General features: G+C 39.5%; 1 protein-coding gene across 1 annotated transcript in view; it reads right to left on the reverse strand.

Annotated features, from left to right (window-relative positions):
* KLF12 (KLF transcription factor 12) overlaps positions 1–23,222 on the reverse strand; it is a 621,954-nt gene extending 598,732 nt beyond the window's left edge. Inside the window, exon 1 of the mRNA XM_050766996.1 lies at positions 23,202–23,222. The gene's annotated coding sequence lies outside the window, so the exon portion shown is untranslated. The remainder of the gene's footprint in view (positions 1–23,201) is intronic.
* Between the last annotated feature and the right edge of the window lie 279 nt (positions 23,223–23,501).

A 23,501-nucleotide genomic window follows, 5' to 3' on the forward strand; every position in this document is an offset into this window, starting at 1 on the left:
GACGGCAAACTGCACCGAAGAATCTTTTCTGAGCAAATCATCTAAGCCAGTTTGAAAATGTCTTCCAAAAATTCAGACTATATTGTTTTAATACTTGCTATATATTTTCAACAGTTACTTCATGAATATTCTGATGCAAATAAGATGCTTTCCTTTGATTACTAAAACTACTAGGAAGACATTATTAGCATAATCCAAAATTTCTGCAAAAATCCCATTTCTATACATGCTGAGCCATAATTTGGAAAATAGTAAAACACATAAAAATGTGAATAAGTCCAATGGAATAACCCAAGAGTTTCATGTTAATAAAACAGAAAAATCAATTCATCTAGACAGAGTATAAACTAAAGATACATACTACATTCCATGCAGATACTCCTTTACAGGTATTCTGAGCTTTTCCTAATTAATAAAAGAGTAGGCACAAGTCGGCAGACCAAGCATTACATTGGAAGTCAGGGGAATTGGGGCTGTATTTAGCATTTTGCATTCCTTACTCCATAACTTTCAGTACTCTCAGCCCTGGTGTCTCAGTTTTCTTCTGTTAAAATGAGGATAATGATACTCACCTGACCAATGTGAGATTAAATTGTGAACTCTTAAAGAGGTAAACCCTATGCATTTCTAGAAAAAAGATATGATTTTTACTACTTCACTGAGACTGAAGCTTTTGGCAAAAGTATCATCCATAAGTGTATATAAATCTTGTAAGTTCCTTGGTGCCCTTGAAATTTCCAGGTATATCTATGATTTTTAGTGAGTGGACCCACTCTTAATGCCCTCAGTTCATTCAGCTGACCCAGGCCTTTTAATCTTAGAGCAAGGCTGAATGCCAGGTGAAAAATCAGGGGTTGTCAATTCCTTAAAACAGACTCAGAAACAGAAAGTCTTGAAAGGGGATGTGAGAGTGTTATTCAGAATGCGATCCTCAGCTACTGTGGAATAAGCCCCCTTCTCAAAGAACAAATGGAAAACAGTGTGATGATTTTTGTGCAACACAGGACTCCTCAGGATGGTGAGTCTATTGGCCCACTCCGCTAAGGTGATCCCTCTGTTACAGTGCAGAACCGCATCCTCACCTTGAAGGCAGTGGGACCCCAGTCCAGCCTTCCCTTATGGAGTAGTAGAGTCAGAAGCCAAGGCCCAGTTCCTTCTGGCTGTGCCCAACTTGCTTCTAATTCATGGCTCCCTGACAAAGTGACAGAAGGATCCAATGGCTTTAAGCCTGATGGGCAATGGTGGCCTTGGAGGTGAGAGGAGAGCCTTTCAATGGGAATGTCAATCAAGGGAGGACATTCGAGAGGGGTTTCTGTGCATGTTCTCAGCTTTCATATATACTATGAAGTCCATGAGAATTATGGACATTGTAGTATATTTACACTATGGTATAGAATTACGACAATATCCCATATCCTATTTGAAAGTGTAAATGTGTTTTTTCTTCACCCATTATAAGTAGGGCCTTTTGGGTAAGCATGAGCTCCCTGAACCGTGAGCTAATAATTTCCACTGTCATGGCCTTGAGATTGGAGGTTTGTGAAAATTTCTTTTAACTCATCAAATTTCTCTTATATGGAGGAGGACAAGTAACTGCATACATTGATCTTCATACGGCACATGGTTTTCCTTTGGGCACGTGAAATTCACTTACAACCCCTTAGAACACTTAAGTAAGATCAAATGCATATAGCCAGCCCTACCTGATTTTTTTTTTTTTTTTTACACCATGGAGAATTTGGCTTCTTGTTAATTGCATCGGCAGTCTCAAAGCTCTTTATAGAATCTTTCGTAAGTGATATTAATAGTAATGGTGGTCTTTTATTAATAATGCATGATAACAATAGGTGGCATGAAAACAATATTAGTTAAGCGATTAGAGAAATGGCTAGAGTTGCGGTTAGAAAATGGGCCTGTAGACATCAATACTACTAAAGTCATTTATTCTTTCTCTCACAAAACAGAAAGAAATATAATGGCCGATTAAGCTCTTAATAAAATTCTGCCACAATGCATAACTGCAGGCTGATGTTTTCATTTGTGGGAGCAACCTTGTTGGTATTGCGTGATGGGGTGTCCCCAGGAGAAATAATAGAAAACAGAGGATTATTGGCATAATTTCCCTATACTCCCTGTGATATTCTTTCATTCTTCCCCATCTGTAGTTACCATCCTTAGCAGACATGCAAGCAGAGGGCCTGGTTTCTAGTCCTGGTTCTGTTACACAATGGCAGGCAATTACATGACTACGTCCCTGAGGCTCAGTTTCTTTCATCTGTGAAATGGGAAGGATTACATCTATTCGACAAACATTTTATTGAGATTGCAAGGTACAAGTGCACCTAATCATGCTTTGTAACATGCTCTAAAACAACTATAAGCATTTTCCTAATAATTCTCAGCCAAGCCCTGAAGCCAATGCACTTCTTTCCCAGGCTCATACCTCTGTTCCCAGCTTCTACTCTCCTACCTCTTCCTATAGTAGTTCACAGGCCCAGAGTGCTTACGTTGTCTTCTTAGGCACAAGAAATCCTCCCATGCACATACAAAATTAGGACTACCCCTCTCCCCAACCACTACTCTTAGCTCACTCTTTCTATCTTCCAAAGGATAACTGAAGACAAACATGATAAACAAATTCATCATAAAATGCTGAATGTTGATAACAGGGTCATTTTACCTCTTCCTTTTTTTTTTCTCTGTCTTTCTCTTCTCCCTCTCCTTTCTTCTCTTCTTTCGAAGAGGGTGTGCCACACTGAAATGGATGTGAGGTAATATATACAACGAAAAGTACAGATAAAAGTACAAATGTGTTAAAACTATAATATGATTAAAACAAGGTAGGATGTCACTGTTCAAATACCATAGAATGGATGGAGAAAATCTAAGCTAGGGAAGCTACTGGAATTCATGACATTTCAAAATATTGAGCTTCCAGGAAGACAAGATGAAAAGGGAAACAGTAAAAAGCATATTCAGGAGAGACAAATTTTCTCTAACATAATTCTTAGAAAAAAATTATCATATGCATATTCTTGGTGCATAAATTAGAAGGCAGGTAATACCATCCATGCAGTCTTTTTTAATAAGTAGGGATAGCCTTCATATGGGTTTGTTAAAAAATTGTTATCACTGATAAAATACAAGCTGACATCACTTTTACAGGGACTCCTGGGGAATTTGCATTTTTAAAGTGAACTCTGATCTTAATCCTGAGATTACTTACAAAATCAGCATCTGTGGTGTTAGGACATGGAGGCTGATTTTGTAGGCAGAGATCTTCACCATAATAATAATTTTATGCACTTGCTTTGGTTTTGCACATGTATTTTTCCATTGTGGTTGGATTCAGTGTGCCTTCCATGAGTTTTATGTCTCTGTCTGGTTTTTGGAATGCGGACTCAGTAAATGGAGGTAGAGCCTTGGAGAAAATAGTCCAGAAATCATTTAAACCAAGCTGTAGCTATCATTTTAATGTCCCTTTGAAGGAGGAAGCCTCAGAATTATTTCAGATATAGCCTCTCAAAAATATTTTAAAGTAAGCTTTATAAATCATTACATGGCTCTTTCCTAGCCCTGGTCCCAAAGGTCTGGTAAGCTTTAAATCCCTAGTGACACCTGCTGGGCAGACCTCGGCTCACTGCTGCAGGCTTTCCATCAGCCTACCTCTTCTTTAGCATGCAAAGCTGCAGGCCACTAGGTGAGGGGCTGGCTGCCGCTTGCACAGCTTGCAGCCAGTCTGCTCATTGCTCATGCAGGTGACCTCTGTCGGCAGAATCGTGTGCCAGAGTCTCCCCAGTGCTCTCTTGGGGAAATGATTTCCAACCTGTCCAGACCCCAAGAAACAAACAGGGATCTATCAAAGTTGAGAGAGAGAGAGAATCCACCGCTATCCACCCCCAACCCCAGCCCCAAGTTACTAAGCTGCTTCTTTGTCTGAAAACTCGGAGGTGAAAGATGCTACTTGAGCCGTATGTTTTGTTCAAGCACAAACCAAATTATGCTATACTTGCTTATATCTGAACATATTGGTTTATCTTACATAGAGTTTAATTGATGCAAACTTGAACTTCAGTATGTTAGATTTTCAGGAAAACACCATCCCTGTGATTTAGATTGCTATGTTTTTCTTCGAACAAAGCAAAGAGGAGCAAGGCAATTACACCCCTGCTTTGGTTTATTTCCTCCATATTCACCAACCATTACAAAAATAGTGTTTAACCTCTTGTAGTATGACCTCTTGTGTCCTCTACTGTCCAATTGCACTATTTCTTTCTGAGCCAACATCTGCATCCTTGGACAGAGCAACTTGTGTGCAAAGTCCATGTTAGCTGATCAAGCATGGCTTTGTTTGCACTTATTCACTGCTCATCCAGCACTGCATAAGTGGTTTTGCATATTAACTAAGTGCACAGTAACCTTCCTTTACCTCCTTAGAGCTCCACCCCCTCCCACCCGGCCCAGGGAAATCAACACTGTTACTCGCCGAGGAAGCTGCCAAGGGGTTGCCATGGCAACTGTTCTGCTTTCAGCAGCTACTTTTCTGGTTTGAAGGGGGGAAGAAAAAAAAACCTGGGGAGAACTAGGCGGCTTTCTGATCAGAGTTCAGATAAAGAGGGTCACAGTAATTTGTGGGCACTGACTAAAATAACCCAATGGATTTGAGAGTTACCGCAAAAGAAGCAAACAGACAAACTAAAGAGGTAAGTCTAGTGAAAGGCAAATAATTAAATTATTTGGTAGTGGTCTTAAGCTGAAGCATTTCAAGTTTATATCAGTCCAGCTCATCTAAGATGCTATTTTATGAGTCTTTTCATTTTTGTCCAGAGCCAAACACAGACGATGAGTTTTATGGGATTATAAACGGCAGAGAAGCGAGGTAAAGGGGTAAAACAGCAGCAGAGTGGGACTCTGTAACATCTGAAAGTCATTTTCCAAAACTTCATTCAGCACAGGAACAATGCGGCATTCAGGCATAATGAGCTGAAAATGTGTGGTGCTCCAGGTCAAATCAGCAACCTCTGCACTCCTCTCAACAGAGTGGGGAGTGGTTTGCCAAGGTAGGGCAGGAGACAGTCTGATTTCAAAGGGAGGGCTAGGATTAGGCAGAGAACTGTGCAGAGTCAAGAAATGGAAGCCTGGGAAGCCTAGACTGGTGGGTTTCAGCAGCATACAGAGAGCTGTGCTAAAAGCCACTCTAGACACCTTGTTGGTGGGATTTTGGCAGCTATCCAGCAAAGAGCTGAACAGCTCACAGTGATCCTTGGCTGAAAACTGGCAGGGTGGCGGCAGGGCCGGTCATGCAGCACTAGGGGAGTAGAGCCTCACCCTTCCTGCCTCTGTTCTGCCAGTCTCCCCAGTCAACACCTGCTCCCCACTGGTCAACAAGCTTCCTGGCGCTCCTCTGCATTCAAACTTCTCTTGCATTATTTATTCACTTTAAGGAATAGTAGTGATGAAAATGTAGTACACGAACCATCCTCATCTAAGCTACTATTTTCCGAATATTTATAGCTTTATAGCTTTATTTAGAGCCTAACAACAGCTACAATACCCAGATAAAGGAATTTTTATATATTTTTTCTTTTTTTTTTTTTTAAGACTAGTCAAGTGCAGTAGTGAGGAAGGGGGAAAGGGTAGAACAAAGAGTTCGATCTGTAACTGACTGCGAACAATCAATTGCGACAACTCACTACCTTGGGTCCAGCCAGTTAAAATGAATTTTAAGTTAAAGAAGCCATACAAGTACAGAGAGATGGAATGGGATGGTAACTAAATGAGAATGTCATGTCGTTTTGGTGACATTGTCATTAATGTGTGGTGACATGGTTATTAATACTCTCAGTGGAGTAGTAAGGGAAGCTCTAAGCTCTCAGAGGTTAACACCTCTTTAAGGATATGCAAGAGTGGAACAAGGAATCTTGAGTTTGGAGCAGAGAGAGCTTAGCTACACGCAGGCAGTAACTTATTTCTGACCTGAAATATAGCCATTTTGGCCCAACTTCATATTATGGCAGAGGTGACAGGTGTATAGTCAACATTCTGTATTCTTTTGTCATTTCCATCATTTTGTCTTTGACAAGTAGAGAAATTTTGAGGTAGAAAGTAATAGGTAATAAGGGAAGGGAAAAAATGTAAATAAATTCCCCAAACAGGAAATGACCAAGGCAAATATATGCTACAGCAGGATTCAAAATTTTACATGGCTTCTGTATAGAGTGATTTTCGTAGATGACAACAGACAGTAAAACAGAAGCTTAAAGAGAGAAAATAAAATAAGGCCAAAGACCTAAAGCATTTTATTTAGGCAAAGTTGTGTGAAGTCCCAGAAACTAAACTGGGAAAGGAAGAGATAGATCATTAAAGGACAGCCACCTTACATTGGAGCCCTCATAAGTTAAAACAAAATACTAAGAGTTAAAAACTTGAGTGGGCTCTCTCGTGTATCATTGATGTAGCTGGAGGCCCTATATTATATAACAGTAACAGGATACAGGATGACAGTTCCTCACAGACTACAGTAAATGTGATTAAATTATCTCATCAGCTTCATACTCCTGAGTATTTCTACAATGCCAGAAAACCATCCATTAATCTGACCTGTCTGCTAGACCCCCAGACAGCACGGACTAGAGGTATTAATATTCAAAGAAATTTCCCTCTCAAATGGCCGATTGGAGCGATACCAAGTTTAGTCTCTGCAGCCGTTGAGACCACGAATGAGACACAGAGAAATAATAAGGGAGAAAGAATAAAAGCAAGAATAAAATTCAGAAATTTGTTTTAACTCAGCCACAGATTCTTTTTCATTCCTTTCCACTGACCTGATCTAATTCCAGCAGCCACTATCCCTGTGAAACACTGCCACAGCTGAATTTATTTTTATTTTGTCTGCTCAAAGGCAATGTAAAGCGAATTTGAGAGCACATCACCTTCAGGGAAAAGACTGCAGCGTATTACTCACTACCTCCCTCCGCCCCTCTGCGTGAAAAGGTTAATTTGAATAAGGCTGCTGCTTCCACAAATAGAGCAGTAACCAGCACACAGAGGAACCGCCAATGAGACTGTATTTCAATGATGTCATACTTATACCTGCCTCTTATTATTTGCTGAGTAGCGACAATGTGTTCCTTGAATCTCACGTATTATTGGTTAAGAGCCCTGTCATTCTGAGTACTTCTGGAGAGTTTTAGGCACTGCAGTTTCTTTACAAGCCCAGAATTTTTTCAGCTTCTGCACTTCAACAAACTGTTGGAGAAGGCAGAGTACGTTAAACATTGTTGTCCTGAAAACAAATATAAAAACCTTTATAATTTATACCTGATTTACATGCCATCTGATGCTAGGTCCGTTTGCACAGCAAACACAACATAGGGAAAGTCTGTTTTTCGTTAAAACAAATGAACAAGCAAACACTTGGACAGAACTTTCACTGAAGTGTTTCCAGAAAGAGTATGCTTAACTCAGTATTGTCCCACTGGCCTAACTGAAAACAAACTTATTCCACTTATTCTACAACAATTTGTTGCCCCAGCAAGCAGAACTTTCTTACAAAGAAGTAGATCTAAAATTTACCCGTTTGCAGGATAGAGGGAATTGGAGGAAGGAAAACCTACCTGGTTTATTTTTGTCCGAAGTGGGTTTTATTTTTAAATCAATTAGGTTTTTGTGCCATTAAATGTGTGCTTCAGGTCACGCAGATTCCTGGACTTTTCTGAGGAAACTCCTGTAAATAGGTTTGAAAACTACACTACCTTATAATGAAGCTGACAAATAAATCAGTTGCGTATGAGTTAGGAATTATTCAACTAACTGAAACATTCAAGTAAATATTCTGGTCAGCATGAGATGCAAGGGTGATTGGGAGTCCAGGAAGAAATGTTGGCAGTGATCTTAAGCTGAAGCTCAAAAGTCTCATCATCTATGGTGCCAAGTGAGGCCCCAAGCATGGCTCTCTGGGCAAAGTCACATCCTCAGAGATACAGACGACAAGGTCAGGCTGTCCATTGTCAGTTGGCGAAGCAAAACATATACAGCGAAGGTTAATCCAGTCCACAGCCATGGCTGTATATTAGATGCTCCAGTGAGAAGGGCAGGCCATTAAAGGAGCAACTTGATTTTAACCGGCAGAGAAAGACTAGAAAGTATTCGTGTGTACGAGAATGAGATGAGAAAGGATGACCATGTATGGAATAGACCTTCCTGACTGGACATACATATATGTATATACATCTTAGTGAGAGAAATCTGGAAAAGCAGGCACACAAATCAGTAAAGATGATGTAAATTAGGAAGAGGTAGAAAGCACCAGATATTTTGGGCATCCATACCTCAAATTCAGTAGCTAATACCAACTATTTTTGAAATGAAAATGTCTTCTCAGCTATGTATCAGAACTTACTGTCTGCAGAGTCTGATCACAGGTTAGCCAGATGTTCTAAAACTTGATTATTTTATACTTTAAATGCTTTACAATATTATTGTAGACACTGAACATTCAACGAGATGCTCACTGTGTTAAGAGCATGGGAAATGAGACCAAAGTTAAGTTTAATTGCAGTAAAAAGTGGAGAATAGACTACCATTCTATTAAAGTTAGAAGGACCTAGAGCCGTATCCACTGTACTTGAACTTCCTGGTATTTCCACCAACAAAGTGCATGTGATTTTTTTTTTTTTTTTTTTTTTTTTTGAAACAGAGTCTCGCTCTGTCACCCAGGCTGGAGTGCAGTGGCGCGATCTTGGCTCACTGCAAGCTCCGCCTCCCGGGTTCACGCCATTCTCCTGCCCCAACTTCCTGAGACTACAGGGGCAGGTCGCCATGCCCAGCTAATTTTTTATATTTTTAGTAGAGACGGGTTTTCACTGTGTTAGCCAGGATGGTCTTGATCTCCTGACCTCGTGATCTGCCTGCCTCGGCCTCCCAAAGTGCTGGGATTACAGGCGTGGCCACCGGGCCCGGCTGTAAATTTTGATTGGAGAGATCTCTCTGTATGGTGTTGAGTACAATGGCGTTTGGTGTCAGACACACCTGAATTCAAATCCCAACTCCAACAATTAGTAGCTTTGCAACCTTGATCATTATAATTAACCTATCTAAGCTTCAGTTCTCTGGAAGGATAATGATGATACCCAGGTGTGGGATGGGAAGATTGTGAGAATTAGACTGAATAAAGTATATATGTTTGATTAACATAATGCCTATCTCAGTAAATGAAAGGTTTCTTTTATTTTCTTTGTGTGTGTGTGTGTGTGTGTGTGTGTGTGTTTGGTTTTTAACTTTGTTATGTCCTTAAGGTCCTTCAAGAATCTACATGACCTGTCTCCTGACTGATCATTTCTTGTCACTCCTTTTCTCCTACACTCTATCCCAGCCATAATGACCTTCTTGCGACTTCCCAAACACGCCTAGTGTGTTTTGGCTGGAGGACTTTACTTTGCAGCTCCCCTTGCCTGGACTGTTTCCCCTCCCAAGTGTACCTTGGTCACTTTCTTCAGGTCTCAGTTCAAATATTAACAAGAGAAATCTGGCTTAACACCCTGCCTGAAATGGCTTCCCTGTGACTCTCTTTCCCATAACACTATGTTATGCTTTTTCATTGCCACTAGACATGATTTTGTTTATTCTTAATTTGTTTATTATCTGTTTTGCTCTCTTGAATGTCAGGTCCACGTGAGTAGCATCTTTGTTTGTTTCTGAGCCCTGAGCCTAGAAAAGTGCTTGGACATAGCAGATTCCTAAAAATCATTGTTAATGAGCATTGATGAAGACAGCAATAGGAACTCTTAAGTTCTTCAGGACAGGGGTACAACAGGCACATAGGTGCAATGGCCAGAAAGGGGATCTGAACACCCCTGTCTCATACCAAAGTTGAGAATTTATATGAGCTTTTCTTATTGAGCCAAGAGGAAATATTTCATTTTACCCATCACATTATAAGAATGAGATGTTAAGACAATGAGAATATACAGTTGTAGTATTCTTTACCCAAAGGGCTCCAGTGCTCATTAGGATAGATGAGGTGTGGGAAGCTGGGCCAGAAGAGATTCCAGGGAAAATCCTGGGTGAAGATTTTTAGCTGGTGTACCCTTTCTGAGGTCTACTATTTTTTCCCCCTTCAAACTCTCTCAAAACTTGTTCATGTTGGCTGTGATTCTCATGAATTGTTGGGTACGATCGAGGGACTTTGAAACAGTAAGAATTGGAGATCAGATTAGTAAATGCAGGAAATAATAGTAAATTCAAGAATTCCAGACATTCTCAACATTACACACACCTACACACATATTAATATGCATATGTGTGAAATGAACTGATGGAAGTGTCACAGAATATTTTAAGATCTTTCTGTTCTCTTTCTCAGTCCATCGTAATGATAAAATAGACTCTCTTCTGGATTTCTATTTTCCCAGTAACTGTAGGACAATATAAGACAGCATCCAGCTGACGTAAGCATTATCCCTGCTGACATTCCAAATGAGCAGTTCAAATGCCACCTAATCATCCAGTTATAGCTTGGATTTTGGCAGTCTTGTATAAAACACTGCATTTGAAGGAGCATCTGCCTTTTATATATTGGCCATGTCAGCACCTGTGGCTGCTTCTTCTTCTAGAAACTTCTGAACATAGTAAAAGTAATATGAAATAAAATTAGTGCTAACCAGAATGCTCTTAAAAATGTATAGAGCCATGACTGAAATTCTGAATGTAGAGCCCATTTTTAAAGAAAATTGACTATCTCCTCTCACCTCTTTCTCCTCCACTACCTCAATGTTAATTCTCTTAGATTAGTGCTTCTTAAACTTCAAAGTATCTGAGATCGCTCAACCATCAAAGGGACCTTATTAAAATAATACGTATTTTTCCAGAATGCCTGGACTAGGGCATGAGATTTGGCATTGCCAAAAACTTCTAGGTGAAGCCATGTGCTGGTCTGTGAACCACACTTTGAGTAGCAGGAGTTTATTTTTGTTTTTATTTGTACGACTTTACGGGGTACAAGTGCAATTTTGTTACATGCATAGATTGTGTAGTGGGGAAGTCAGGGATTTTAGGTGCCCATCACCCAAATCATGTACATCGGACACGTTAAGTGAGGCACTGGTTTAGATGACATAATGCCACATGTTTGGTTTTCTAATCCCCCAAATTAATGAGAAAATTTCTCAAGAGGTCATTTACTATTCAGTTTTTTTAGACGGAGTCTTGGTCTGTTGCCAGGCTGGAGTGCAGTGGCGTGATCTCAGCTCACTGCAACCTCTGCCCCCCGGGGTTCAAGTGATTTTCCTGCCTCAGTCTCCCGAGTAGCTGGGATTACAGGTACGTGCCACCATGCCCGGCTAATTTTTGCATTTTTAGTAGAGATGTGGTTTCACCATGTTGGCCAGGATGGTCTCCATCTCCTGACCTCATGATCCACCCACCTCGGCCTCCCAAAGTGGTGGGATTACAAGTGTGAACCACTGTGCCTGGTCTCTTCCACATACATTCTATTGTAACTGTGTTAAGAGATTTTATTCTGAGGTATATTCACATCCAATTGGTAACCAAGCCTTTTTGAGTCTAAGAAATGTTTCTCTCCTCTCCATTCCCACAGGCGCTGCCTCAGCTGAGGCCTTCCTCATTTTTCCCCTGCAAAGCAGTAATAATCTCCGATTTATCTCCCAAGCCCCAGCTGCACCTCTGTCCAATCCATCATCTTATATTTTATCTCCTTATTTTTCTTTCAAAAATTGTTTTGATGAGCTCCTTTCCCGATTAAAGGCCCCTGCTGGCTCCCCTTGCTTAAAATAGAGGTTGGCATAGGCTCTGTCCCCTGACAAAATTGGGCTGGAATCCAAACTCCTTCAATTTCCTTTTATGTAACGTTGGGCAAATTGCTTAACTTCAGAGAGGCATACTTTCCTCATCTGCAAAATGGAGATACTACTGCTTATCTGGTAGTGTCGTCATGATTTAGATGGAAGAGTGTAGCTAAAAGCATCTAGTGTATGATGGCCATAGTAGATGTTTAGTAGCTTAATTACTCCTCCCTCCTCCTTTCCTTTCCAGCCTGACCAATTTTTGCTTTTCCAACCTCTTTCTTTTGAATCTCTTTCTTCTTGTCCTGCCTCCACTCCCTATAAACCACACAAATGCATTCTCCAGCCCCACTGAACTTCTCATTTCCCAATATATCTGCTGAAAAACTCTTCCTTCTCTCCTCCAACCAAGAAAATCCCCTTGGATTTGCTCTCTTCCCTAAGAAGCCTGAGCCTTTGGACTTGGGCAGAATCTGCCACTCCTTTTTGTCCTCACAAACCACTGTGATTATGCCTCTTTCAAAACATACTTGCTGTGATGTGCTGTTGTGGTGTGTTGTTATGATTTGTGCTCATGGCAGTTGCCCCAACGTGATTGTGACCTCTCAGTGGCATGAACATTCCCTTATTTTTCGATCCTTAATGATTCAAGCATTTGTTTAATAAAATAATAGAATCAATATATGTAGTTTAAAGAAATGGATGCTCAAATATTATATTCTAGAAATGATATACAGAGAAAAATAATTCTGAAGGTTTTCCTAGACTAAAAATAGTGGTTTAGAGTACTTATCTCCATTTTCTTTTCTTTTTAAAATTTATTTATTTATTTATTTTGAGACAGGGTCTCACTCTGTCACCCAGGCTAGAGTACAGTGGCATGATCTCAGTTCACTGCAACCTCCACCTCCCAGGCTCAAACAATCCTCCCACCTCAGCCTCCTGAGTAGCTGGGACAATAGGCATGCACCTCCCTGACCAACCTAATTTTTTTTTTTATTTTTTAGCAGAGACGGGGTTTCGCCATTTTGTCCAGTTCTGGCACTCCTGACCTGAGCTCAGGTGATCCACCCACCTCAGCCTCCCAAAGTGCTGGGATTACAGGCATAAACCACTGTCCCTGACCTAATCCCCATTTTTATAGCACTTTTTTTTTTTTTTTAAATTTTCAGGGCTGGTTGGTTTTAAATGCTTTGTGTCCACAATCTTTCCAGATTCCTTGATTATTCTTTGTTGTAGGTGCTATAATATTTCACAGGTTGAGAGAATTGACATTCAGAAAAGTTAAGTAGCCTTGCATAGTTACATAATTTTAACTGTTAGAGTGGGGATTTGAACCTATGTTTGCTGACTCCAAAGTTTATCTTCTGTATGGTACTATCTCATGCAATCTACTGCCATAGCCTAGTTTCATCTTAAACGTCGATGAAAAGTGTGGATTAGTATCTGTATTAGAGAAAAATTTGTGAAGCAGATAAGAGAATTGTCTGCAATAGTCACATCTTTGAGTGGTCGGAGATAGTTATTAGGTAGATAAAACATAACTAATGAACTGTAAACTTCTAATATCTGGACACCTCATAAATCCTTTCATTTTCACTCATTATTTGTTTTGAAAAAGTCATGAAGCAATTTTGTTCCTGAAAGAAAACTATTATAATGATGCCTTTTTGACTTTCAAAGGTATTTTTCGTTTTCACCATACAATACTTCAAAAGGAGATCCTTACACAGATAATTTTCTTGACCAAATCACGTAAGAGAGCTTATTCCTCTAGTCTCAAAGAAATCAAACTAAACCCCAAGCAAATCATGTAAATTGCTGTGTGTTATCCTGTCCTGGGAACTGCTATTTGTAACAAACTGTCCAGGTATTTTCAGTAGGGAGCTCTTGTCTACAAGAGCCTACAGATCTGGAGAGTGATTGTATAGCTAATTGCATCTGCAATTAATGACAAATTTGTAGCTTGATAAGCAATTGTGATCCCAAATATGTTTGAAACCTCTTGGTAACATAGCAACTATAAACTGTCAGAAAAGTTCTCATGGGGGGACTCTTGGAATACACAGTGAAAGTCATTCATTCATTCATTAAGTCAGTCATTCATTCATCTTCTCAACCTCTTGAAAACCTCTCAAACTTAGACATAGACAGTCAGTTGGGCCTATAGGATTTCTGTATTTATTGAACCTATTGAGATCTGGAGTATGCCAGACTATTCAGAAACAGGAAATTGATCCCTGGAATAGCTTAATGCCTAGACAGGATTTCTAAAAGTCTATTCTCTGGAGCACTAGTTGCAGGGCTTATTAAAAGATGGCAGGTGAGAAAATAGTGTTTTAAGGCCAAATATATAGAGAAACACTGGTTTTTAAAAATTCCAACAGATTTCTTTGCTAGTGGACTTCTCAGAACCTTTAATATGTCACTGTGTGTTCTGACTCTCCTGGAATAGTAGTTACTGTTTGTTCGATTTGCTTTGTTCAGGAAGTATCTCAAAAACAGTAATCTGCAAAATAGGAAGCACAAGTCTGAAGTGTCTTTATAGGTACTGTGGAACTGTGGGTGGCTGTATTTTGTCCCCCCGAGATTTTGATAGATTTTGTCTAGCTGGGAGCTGAAATCTTACTCACTGGTGTAGCACCATTGTAGCAACTTTGAGAAGATACAATGTCAAGAGAGTAATAAACAAAATCCTACCTAAAAATACAAAGAGGCAAAGATAAATAAAACGTTAGTATGGCCCATGTTATACAGAGATTTCTGTAATTATAAAGAAAGAACAATTTAAAATCAAATACATTCTATATAGCATTTTAAACATATGTTGAGTGAATTCCTTTGGACGAACTTGAATTCTTATATTTTCTCCACAGTATTTCTAAGAACACTGTTAATTTTTATGTAATGTCAAATTATCACAGGTAATAACAATTCATTGAGGAAAATGGGAGAATTTACATTTTATGTAATCAAACATTTGTGATGTTTCAGAAATCAGGTCATGAATGTCTCTATGTCATTGTCTCTTTCTCTTCTGAATCTTGGTCTACAGTCGGCTGTATAGTGTGGTCAAGAGAAATGAAATATATTCTACTATTCTCGTAGCAGAGTCAATGTAGGAGGTTCTAAACCCGAAGTTAATGTGAAGTCCTAGTTTTATTATATTGTTGATAAACATATGTACTCTGTCACTACAGATGCCTGAGAGTTGGCTGTCAAAATAGTTTTATGACATTTAAATACTTTTCAGAGAAAATTGCCTGAAAGACATTGGGTAAATAATAAATTGTGTGTTAAGGAGAAGAAAGGAACATGGGGTTGCAGATGGATCTAGAAGTAGATTGTGAAATTGGGCAGGTGTCATCCGCTGTTCCCATGTTAAGTAGGTGAACTTTACCTTCATTAAAGATACCCTTCTAGAAATTAAAAATGTGTTTCTCAGTTGTTCTAGCCGAGTTTCAAATGCTCCATAGCCACATGTGGCTAGTGGTTTCTGTATTGAACAGGGCAGATTCAGAATGCCTCCATCATTGCAGAAGGTTCTATTGAGCAGTAGTGTTTATGTTAATGTACAGACTTCAGACTCATATGTGAGTTAGGAGTAGGAAAAAAGAAGAGAGGCTAAAATGGCAGGGTTTTATCAGCAAGTGGTATATTTTGAAGTTATAGAGACTGGAGAAGTATAATGTCTTAAATTCTTTAGAAATTTAGAGCACTATAAAAAGAGTTTCATGCCTAAGAATAAAGAAGCATTGAAAATATGGAAACATGGGAAAAATAGATTAACATTTAGCTCTGTATTTAGCATATTCCTGCTTCTTAATGTATTACTCTTAAGGAAGGGAAGAAGTTGGCTTGTTTTGAAGCACATCTTTTACATGACTAGTTGAAACTGGGGACTCCTGTGCTCAAACAGCATAGGAGTGAAAATTCAGTTCCATGAGGGACCTCAGTCTACTATATTTGTTCAAAGATTACAGTTGGAGCAACCTCAAAGAGCAGAATTCTCAGCATTTCAGGAAAGAAAAACCAATGCAATGGGTAAGTAGGACCATGGGAGAGAAAAATTCAAGATCTGAGGGAAATGTGGGTGCCCACATAGGCCCATCTGCAGGAACACTATTCCTGCAGTTGGAATAGTGCATGGGAATTGGTTTATGCAAAGGCCCTGAGGCTGACACGTGTTTTGGACTGTTCAATAAATAGCAGGATGTTTAGTGTGTCTGGAATTGAGTGAATGAGAAGGATGGGGGAGAAGTGGAGGTCTGACAGGAAGGTGGAGTAGAGTACAGAAAGAAATGCAGACCTTTGCAAGAGCACTGGACATTCTCTGAGAGATGGGAAGCCACTGGAAAATTCTGAGTGGAAGAGCAATGTGACTTGGCTCAGGCTGTGCTGGTGACTTTCTGTCCTTTCACCCTATATATGCTTTCACAATATCTTTTTATTTGCTTACTACATAAATTAGAGTGCATATATACAATTTTGTCAGTATTGTGGCAGTATTTTCTATCAAATTTGGGGCAGATTTCATTAATCGTAGATTTTCCACTGTTTTTCAAATGATATCAACCTGACTTAGGTTACACAGCAATGATCAACAGAAGCAAATGGAATTCAGGTTTCTTTACATCTCCTAATACTTCCCCCCTTTTTATAACCTCTCCCAGTGTTAAGGGCTAGTAAGACATATTTTTTGAGGAACTGCCATAGAGAATTTTGATGAAAAAATTGCAGCATGGGCGTGCCAGGGAGTGAATTTAAAGCCGAGAAGCAGAACGAAAAAATTTTCAAGTAGTGTTCCTATTTTCTAATTCTTCTTCTCCTTTTTTAAGGCTCAAGTATTATTTGGGCCAATGGAGGACCCAGGCAGCAACTGCAGCCCCAAGCCTCTAGCTCTGTTTCTTCAGTGCCAGCAGTTCAGGAAAGGCAAAAGGAGGACAAAATAAGAAAGAGGAAGAGGAGAGGCTGCTAGGAGTTCAGAAAGAAGTAGAGAAATGGTGAAAACTTTTCACTTCTCTTTTTCCCAGCCTAGGAAGTAGAAAGCAGACTCCCTACATGTAAAAAGTATCCTTAATGGAAAAAAAAATCACTGTAAAAAGGGGAAATCACCTTTTGTCCCATGATATCAGCTAATTGGGCATCTTTTAAAAATTTCAGATAATTGAGTAGAGGAAGTTAACGCAGAAAAAATATTTTAAAATTTTCTTTTAGAACGAGGGGAATTTCAAGAGGAGGGCAATAAAAAATGCTATCATCTTTGATAATAAAAAAAAGTGTTTATTTAATCAAATAGTCTATTGGCTTCCTGACTCATACATCTATCTCTATTTGTTTTACAGATTGTTCTTGATTGCTGGCATATTACTTTCTTTGGTTTTACACAGTAGCCATTGTTTAATTCATAATAACATGAACAAGAATGGGGTTGGTAAAGATGACCTCTAAGGTTTGAAGGTCAAAGGTATTATATAGAAGCAAGAATCAAGGACAAAGCTGTAAAATTCATGTTCAAGGAAGGTGTGGTAGGGATGGGTGGATGGACTTGTTTCTTCATTTCTCTTTAAGCCTTTCTCTGGGCTGGTTTCATTTCAATGAGAAAGACAACCATCACCTTGCCGTGCTTCCTAACTGGATCACTGCAAGTTTGAGGAGTAAACGATGTCATGCCCGTGGCTTAGTCTAGAAGTCATCGCATATAGCTTTTTATATAAAATTCATCCTTGCAGTTTGAGATTAATTTTCTGTTTGCCATCTGATAGTAATATTGAGGAAATTTGAATTGTAAAGATTTTAATAATCACTTGCAATAAAGATAAGTAGTTTTCAGAATTATCTCTGGAAGCTGATTTAAGGGAAGTCAACAGTTAGGCCTGGGTTCCTGGGATGGGATTGAGAAAACCAAATAGGCTTTGAGTCTTGGAGGACTCTCACAGTACTTATTCAAGCAGTTGCTCTTGCAGATGGACACTGGTAAATAGAGAACTTCCTGGGACATCCTTTGGCTTAGGACAATGATTAAGCAAATATTATCTTCATGAGAAAATTTCCATCAGGTTTTGGTATGTTGAAGATTCATTATTATATTTCTAACTGCCTTAGCTTCTTAAGCCATGTTCTGAAAATCAGCTAACTCTGCTGTGTTTTAAAAAACTTTCTGACTCACCTACCTTTTATTTTATTTTATTTTTGTAGACATCTGCAATGAGGAACAGTACATCTAGAACAGTATTTCAATATGGCCCTTAGCTGACCATCTTAAATATACCAGATCCCTGATTACTTTTGCAGTGAACAATGTGAACCCAGAAAAATCCCTACATGGAAATCCTAGTTCTCCTAATCACCAGCACTGAACACTGTACAATAAAGTCCACTCCAAATAGTTCAGGGCCATAATTTCCATGATGACAGTCCCCAATACAGCATCTTGTTATTTTTTCTTTCAAATCACTAGAATTCTTCCCATGTGCTGTCATATCTTCAGATAAGAGCCACATGGAGATTAAATGTGATTTTAAATGAACTTTTACAGGCCTCTATATTTTCTTCGTGGGTTTTATTATTTTTAGAGGCAAGTGATGAAAGGTTATTCCCTGCAAGATCTAGCCAGTTAAACGTGCAGCATGAAAACCTGAAGCCCTGCAGTCAGACATAGAAAAGCAAAGGGGAAAACGAGAAAATGTTCCACTGGGGCTGCAGCTTTTCAGAGTATGCAGGAATGATGTCATTTGTTTTCACAAAACCCAGTTTAAATTTGTTCCTGCCTTTCAAGAACTGCAGCAGGGAGCATCTGTGGAGACTCCTGCATCCCATATTTCAGGGCGTTAGAGTGTACGCTGCATCGGAATTCAACCAATCGCAGTACTCTTGCCCGCCCCAATTTTCATTTGTTCCCCCTACCTGAGCTGCCCGTGTTAAATGACCGCCCAGCACCCTCTCCCGTGTTACAATTGCAGAGGCATAGCTCAGTGCCTTGAAGGGTTTAAAGGAGAATAATACCACAATAAAAACTTACTTCTGATCACCCAGGGACATTCATTTCAATGACAAATAACCTCCAAGAAAAGATCTATCTGTGAAGGATGTTTTTGGTTTGGTTTGGTTTGGTTTAAATGACATCTTAGCCTTTTGTTTTTGCAGCCCCTGGGTAGCACTGGGACCATCGTAAGAAGCAAGAAAACAGAAATCCTAGGCTGTTTAACTTTCAGGGGCAGAAGCAGGACCTCCAAGTTCTATACCAACAATTATCTTTTCACAAAGCAAACCCCATTTCTATGTATGTAGTCATACGTGATGATTGGAAAATAAATAATGCGGCAGAAACAGCATTTTAAAAACTATATTAAAGTGATAGAGGGAGATGATGGTGTGAACTTCACTTACAAGAATAATGGATAAGATATAGAGTGAAAAAGACAGTGTTGGGTAGCATGTCACCTCACTTGTTCTTATTTTGTCTCCTCCATATATAAATACAGCATATTGACAATTACAGTTATCAGCGTAGGTTCTCTGGTTGTGAGCAGCTGCAACCAAACTAAACTAAAGGAGTATTTATTGGAGGGCCATGAGGAAACTTACAGAATAAAAGGAAGACTGAAGAAACTGACTCAGAGATAACAGGCGTTGTGGCATCATGGCATTTTCCATTGGAGAAACTGCTTGTTGGGATTGTCAGTCACCACCGCTAGACTGAATGATTTCCAAGTTTCCATCCCACCTTTCTCATCGTTCTGCTCAAGGGACAAAATTCCAGGAGAGAATGTCCCATTGCTCACATGTCCAATGTGACTGCTTGGCTTGGAAAAAGCAGGGAACCCTCAGCCTTCTGATTCACAGGGACACCTTCTAAAAGGAGAGGAGAAATTCTGCCAGAGGAGGTGGGGATGCTGCTTCTAAAAGAAAAGGGGAAATGAGTGCTGTGTGCTATTCTCTGTCACCATGATCTATGTCTTGGGTCAGGGCCTCCTAATTTTCTTGCCTGAGTTAACAGTCCTCCTCCTTTAGCTCATTTCTTTAAACTCGATTTTTAAACATTTCAGTGGTTCCCTATTTGTAAAGGCCAAGCCAGGACACTTTTGAAAATGAACCCAAGTGGTATTGATTGTTATACCAGGACAAGAGGCATAAACTGGGACCATCTTTGGCAAACTGGATGTATGGTCATTCTTCCTTTAACCATACTTTCTTCTGCACTTGACCAATATCTAGCCTATTCTTCAAGACTTGATTTAAGGAGAACTGAAAGCTCTTTGAGTATAGAAATGGTGCCTTTTTCTTCTTGTGTCCTCTGCATCTTATCTCATGCTTGGCTCATGGCAGTTTCCCCAAGAACCTTCACTGTGGAATTACAATCGAGTGTGACTACTGAACTCCTGTCTTTCCTACTCCTATATGCTTTCGCATCCACATTTTCTATGTATCCTGGGAGTACACTATTCCCAGTATTCACCTTGGAAGGCATAGCTAACTTCTGTTTTATTTGGATACCTGTCATTCTTTCTTTCTGATAGTGACCCCAGTGGGCCTTCCTCTCCATCATATAAATGGGTAGGGCAGAGAACTAAATGAGCTCTGACCATTTCTGTTTATAAAAGGTGCTATTGATGAAAATATACTTTTTTGATGAAATGGAAAGTGAAATATTTAAAAAGAGATTGTCCTTAAAACAGAATGACTTTTACTGAACACCTCTTTTGTGGCCTACAGTAGAGTACTATAATAGATTTTCAACAACCAATAACTTATTCTCTGCGTTACCAGACTTTGTCAATGCACAAATCCTCTAGGTATTCTTTCAGATATGTCCTCCTGGTTTCAGAAATGCTGGAACTGGAGCTCTACCTTGAATTGTGTTTTCCGAGGCCCACTCTGTCATCAGGATTTATCAGAAGGGTGCATTATTTGTCCATGTCAGTGCTCAGATCATGCCCTAAGGACTTTTGCTAAGCAATATGTTCCCTTTAAAACATTGTTTTGAAAAATCCTGACTTGTGCGGCACAGTTGCATCCCAGAGTGAGAATCAAAGAGGTTTCCTAGGTCAAGCAGAACCCCAAGCAGATTCCTCCTAGGCCTTTCCGAGCGCCCACTCTGCAGACTAATGAGGGTGCGCAACTCCATGCTGATCCCTTTCCGCCTCTAGCTGGATGCTGTGGGATTTCGGAACCCAAGCCTAGTGAGTACACTGCCTGCAGCTCTGTGATAAAGGCACAGGCTTTCAGCCTTGACCAAGGGCCCACAATCAACAATTCTGTATCAGAAACCAAATAATTTCACATCGTTTGCACTGTACTCCACCTTATCCATACTGTTTTTCTTTTGTGGAAATGTTTTTTCTTTTCATCAGTCACTCTGAAGCATTGCTCACTCATTCACTCAATTCTAGAGCAGTACTTTGTGGCCCTTCTTGTAACTGTGTTGTCTCCCTGTTCAGAACTTATGATGCAGAAAGCAAGGCATCGGATGCTATTGAAATGTGGAGTTATCTCTTAAATCTCCATGTCAGTATCAATTACAGCACCAAAGCAATGACATGAAAGTTTGTGGGTAAAAATGGAAAATGAGTTATGTTTATATTATGCTAATATATATATATATATATATATAATTTTTTTTTTTTTTTTTTTGAGACGGAGTCTTGCTCTGTCGCCCAGGCTGGAGCGCAGTGACCAGATCTCGGCTCACTGCAAGCTCCGCCTCCCGGGTTCACGCCATTCTCCTGCCTCAGCCTCCCGAGTAGCTGGGACTACAGGCGCCCGCCACCTCGCCCGGCTAGTTTTTTTTTTTTTTGTATTTTTTAGTAGAGACGGGGTTTCACCGTGTTAGCCAGGATGGTCTCGATCTCCTGACCTCGTGATCCACCCGTCTCGGCCTCCCAAAGTGCTGGGATTACAGGCTTGAGCCACCGCGCCCGGCCATATGCTAATATATTTTTAACTTAAAATTTAAAAAAATAAGCTATTTGGCATTGTAGTTATTAATCTGAGAGAAAAATGAATTAACTGTGGAACAAAGAGAGGATGATAATTTCATGTAAGGGGTGAAGTACCTATTTACTACTTAGACGGTATGGTAGGGAGACGGCCCAGTTCGTTGGAGGGTAAATGAAAGAAGATGTAGGAGAAAGTGAAGTGTAATTGATAAACTCAGCTGAGGGTAGAGAAAAGCAGCTTGCAAGTTAGAGAGTTGTGAAGTTTTTGATAAAAGAACACATGCATTAGGACCCATCAGACATCAAGTTCTACAAGACAAGAAAAAGTATTTTTCTTATTAGAAATTCTACAAGACGTTTTCTGTCATTCCACATTGCCGAGGATAATTCTTCCACACTCTTATTTAAGATGGCTTTCTCAGAATCTGTGTCTATACAGTCAGAGTTAAGGGGAAAGATGGTAACGTCTGGGTAGTTCAATCAGTGTAGCTGGTAAGGCATGGTTAACCTCCTCCCTCCTCCCCACTCATTCTCTTTTCCCCAGTAACAATTTTGAGAGTATTTTCCCCCCTAAATCTTGAATTATCTGGATAATCGTTTTCTGTACTTCATGTTGCTGGAAATCCACAGCTTGACTGATATCAATAACAGTTCTTGAAAACCTCCACATCTGCAGAGGGTACCACAGAGAAAAAGTATGACGCTACATTTCCGTTGCTTTTGCTGGTTACCTAATCCAACATTTGTAAATGCTCTAAATTTTAAAAAGTTGTTTAGGGAAACATCTGTACAGCCAGGCACTGAAACTGGCTTATTTACTGATCTCTAACTTTTCTTCATTTAACTTCATATAATTGTCAGGCCACAGAGGGTCACTACATATTTAGTTGTTGTTTGTTGTTGTTTTTCTTTTAAAATTGTTTTTAACTTAAATAAAAATTGGGAAAAAAATTAGTGTGCTATCTTGTTCTCTCTTTTATTTTTTAGGTTTCAAATCTGTGAGGGCAAGAATTACATATTCTCTATTTATAAAAAACATGGAAACTTATTCCACTGCTTACAGTTCAGTGGGGGTCACTTAATAATATCAGTAAAATTCAGTGTCAATCTTTAAAAAGAAATCTTTTTCATCTCCCCGAAAACATCTCCCTAGTAAAACTTGTTTGTCAAATGACTAGAGCTCCCCTAACAAATAAAACATAACACTATTTGCTGCTCTTTTCCTCTGAAGTGATGATAAATTGCTGGGGAGTAAAAGCCTTCACACTAATAACAGAAGAAAATTGACTCTAAGATCCCATCATTTTGTTTACCAGCTGTCTTTACAATTCTATAATAACCCAGCCCACATTAAAAAATTGTTCAGAGATAGTAAAATAGACTACAAACAAATGATCTCTCTGCTGAAATTAGTTTAAGCAGGGGAACAGGCTGGAAAGAAAGATTTGATCCGAAAACTTACCTAGCTCTCAGGCATGATACCCGGTGACCACATAGTCGGTGCTGAAGCACAACTCAGGAGCATTACATCATCGTGACAAACTTTCATTGGCTGCAGAAACCCCAAGGATAAGACAGGCTTTTAAGGTGCTGTGTGAAAACCCCTGTTGGTTCTTTATCAGGCTATGGCCAAAATATTGAAAGAAAGACTTTTCCTACATTCATGTTGTCATGGCTGAGCTGACAAAACATTTGTTAACCATTTCTTATGCATGTTTATCTCCACTTTAGTCACTAGTTTTGTATTTAACTCTAACCTGTT

Source organism: Macaca thibetana, chromosome 17 (assembly GCF_024542745.1).
Source record: "Macaca thibetana thibetana isolate TM-01 chromosome 17, ASM2454274v1, whole genome shotgun sequence".
NCBI lineage: Eukaryota > Metazoa > Chordata > Mammalia > Primates > Cercopithecidae > Macaca > Macaca thibetana.